The sequence below is a fragment of the Trichosurus vulpecula genome, chromosome 9 (assembly GCF_011100635.1).
Source record: "Trichosurus vulpecula isolate mTriVul1 chromosome 9, mTriVul1.pri, whole genome shotgun sequence".
NCBI lineage: Eukaryota > Metazoa > Chordata > Mammalia > Diprotodontia > Phalangeridae > Trichosurus > Trichosurus vulpecula.
This window is the reverse complement of record NC_050581.1, coordinates 136,217,433-136,220,920: the sequence shown is the minus strand read 5'-3', so window position 1 is coordinate 136,220,920 and position 3,488 is coordinate 136,217,433. Positions and strand designations below refer to the sequence as shown.

General features: G+C 40.1%; 1 pseudogene; it reads left to right on the top strand.

Annotated features, from left to right (window-relative positions):
- The first annotated feature begins 340 nt into the window (after positions 1 to 340).
- On the top strand, positions 341 to 1,239 carry LOC118832257 (annotated as a pseudogene).
- The last annotated feature ends 2,249 nt before the right edge of the window (positions 1,240 to 3,488 follow it).

The following is a 3,488-nucleotide window of genomic DNA, read 5'->3' as shown; positions in this document are numbered from 1 at the left end:
ATGAAAGTCTTTAAGAATTCAGTACAAATGTAGTAGCTTACACTGTAGTGGAAAAATTTATTAAAATGTCATGGTTGCTTAGAAGTGAGATTAAAATCAGTAAGGTAAACTAGTAAGTTTATTCCTATACAGTTTGAGAGATGCATGGAAGGGTACTGAGCAGGCTTCAGTACTTTTTTGACAATGATGCATATCAAAATAAAGGCAATTGTCCAGGAAATATATTATTGAAAAAGGAAGTGGGATGTTCTGTTATTGAAAGTGAAAGATAAAACATAAAGGGCACCCTCAGGCTCTGTCCTCAGAGCCCAACAGAGGAAGCCCCACCCAGAAACTCAACATGTCTATTTACAAGACCCAGACAAGAGAGATCTTCAACTCTCTTGGAAACCCCACTGTTGAAGTTGATGTCTTCATTGAAAAAGGTCTCTTCTGAGCTGCTGTGCCCAGTGGTGCTTCTACTGGTATCCATGAAGCCCTGTTGCTCCAAGACAATAAGATCTTCTACATGGGAAAAGGTGTCTCAATAGCAGTTAAGCACATTAATAAAACTATTGCCCCCATCCTGATTAGAAAGAAACTGAATGTTGTGGAGCAGGAGAAGATTGACAAATTGATAATGGAGATGGATGTCACTGAAAATAAATTTAAATTTGGTACAAATGTCATATTGGGAGTGTCTCTGGCTATTTTTAAAGCTGCAGCTGCTAAGAAAGGTGGCTCCCTATACTGCCATATTGCTGACTTTGCAGGCAATAATGAAGTCATCCTGCCAGTTCCAGCCTTCAGTGTGATCAATGGTAGCTCCCATGCTGGTAACAAGCTGGCCATGCAGGAGTTCATGATCCTTTCTGTTGGAGCAGCAAACTTTAAGGAGGCCATGCACATTGGAGCTGAGGTCTACCACAACCTAAAGAGTGTGATTAAGCAGAAATATGGAAAGGATGCCACCAACATAGGGGATGAGGATGCCTTTGCTTCGAACATCTTGGAAAATAAAGAAGCTCTGGATCTGCTAAAGAATGCTATTGGTAAGGCTGTCTATACTGATAAGGTCATAATCGGCATGACCTTGCTGCCTCCAAATTCTTCTCATATGGGAAATATGAGTTGGACTTCAAGACTCCTGATGATTCCAGCAGATACATCTCCCCTTCTGATCTTGGGGACCTCTACAAGAGCTTCATCAAGGACTACCCAGTGGTGTCTATTGAAGATCCCTTTGACCGGGATGATTAGGATGCTTAGAAGAATTTCACTGCTACTGCAGGCATTCAGGTTGTAGAAGACGATCTCACAGTGACCAGTCCCAAGTGCATGGAAAAGACTGTGAACGAGAAAGCCTGCAACAGCCCCCTACACAAAGTAAACCAGATTGGCTCCATGACAGAATCTCTCCAGGCATGCAAGCTGGCCCAGTCTAATGATTGGGGAGTAATGGTTTCCCATCATTCTCAGGAGACAGAAGATACCTTCACTGAAGACTTGGTGGTGGGTCTCTGCACTGGGCAGATCAAGACTGGTGCTCCCTGCTGATCTAAGCATCTGGCCAAGTATAACGAGCTTCTCAGAATCAAGGAAGAGCTGGGTAGCAAGGCTAATTTTGCTGGTAGGAACTTCAGACACCCTCAGGCCAAGTAAGCCCTGTGGCCAGGAGGCCTAGGAGCTTGAAGTCACCTCTGTAGAAGACTGCTCCTGTTCTAAGAATGGGCAACACCATGTATTAGACCAGTTTTGTTTTGGGGGCAGGAACCTCTGCTGCTTAACTTCCTTCTCCCTTGTACCTTTCTGTGATGTTCTCACTGCTTTGTTAGAATTGTCTTATACCAGAGACTACCTGATTATCTGGATGTCTGTTGGAAGACCTTTACTATCTTGTGACTAGGAGAGAGTGACCTGTTCTCACCCCAACCCTGGTGTTAATGTATGGAGCCATGTACTTTTGATGCAACTCTGATGAGCCCACAGGCCAGGTCCTTAGTGTCTTCTATGGGCAGAATAAAAGTATTCAGTACCCCTCCCCCCCAAATAAAAACAACAAGGGCCTGCTTATATGTATGAATATATAGGAAATGAAAATTAATCTAGAAAAAGGCTTTCGTAACATTGGGCACATTCTTCCAGGAGGAGAAGGGATGGATGAGTTGGGAACCTTACTGATAAAGTTAGTTCACCACATCAATGCACTCCTGCCCTAAGTATCCTGTCCTTGTATCTTCTTTCTCTTTTTCTACTCCTTGATAATCTTCTCCACAATAACACGAACTCTAATAATGTCAAATAATGGAGGAAAAAAGAATATTGGCCATATTGTTCAATCCCACCTATGCTAATTACTAGATCTTCGACCTTAAAAAAAATCACCTTATACCATTTCTTGTTGTCATCTCTAAAAGGGAAGAATTGTGTAGATGTATTCTTTGGTTCCTTTGTGCTCTTTTGATTGGTTGATGATTTTATGGCCTTGCTTAAAGTGACTTTCACTCCCATTTTCATCCCCATTCCCAGGATTCAGACTTACACTTTCAGTTAACTGAACTGTAGCTTTTGTTATTACCTAAAGCTTATTATCATGAAAGCAGCACTTAAAATCTTCTCAAAACTAATTTCTTCAGACTTCCCTAATGCTGTTAATAGCATCATCATTTATACATTCACACAATCTCAATTTCTTCTTTGAATGTTAATTCTGACTTCTCCCTTCTGTACAGATCAATAAGTAAATTGTGCTGCTTCTCCCTCTTGAATGTCTCTTGCATCTGCCTCCCTATTTCCTCTCTGACCATTCTGATAGATATGGATACACATATGCATGTATGTACATATATGTGTTCATGTATGTATGGCCATTTACTGAGAGGTCAATACTTTTTCCCTTCTCAGCTTACATCCTTCTAAATTCATATGCTCCCACTACCTCCTTCACTTCAGATTTTAAGAAGTGGCCTTTCTCTTTGCAAAGAGCTATCACTTTAATTTCATCCCTAATAGCATCTCCTATGATCTTTCCCAGAACATTGTCACTGTTATAATCCTTTTTTTTTCTCTAATTTTCAATCTCTTCCTGTCTATTGGTTGCTTCTCTGCTGATTACCAAAACAAATTCTTGTTCCTCCTCAAAAATTCCTCACCTGGACTATTGCAATAACCTCAGAATTAGACTCCGGGCCACAAATCTCTGCCCACTCAAATCTACCTTCTATATAGCCAAACAAGTGATTTTATATACACAGGATTCGAACAATGATAACCCTGCCCCCATAATTTCCAATGGCTTCCTATTATGTCTAAGATCACATAAATTCCATGAAATTTAAGGCTTTTCACAACCTAGATCCTCCCATTCACCTATTATTTTAATATAAGATATTAAATTAATTTAAAAGATTAATATAAGACATAATATATTCCTTAGAAACAACTATTGCTTCTCAGCAAGCAAGGCACAATATTTTATCTCTCATGTAAGTAAACAATTATTTTTCTGT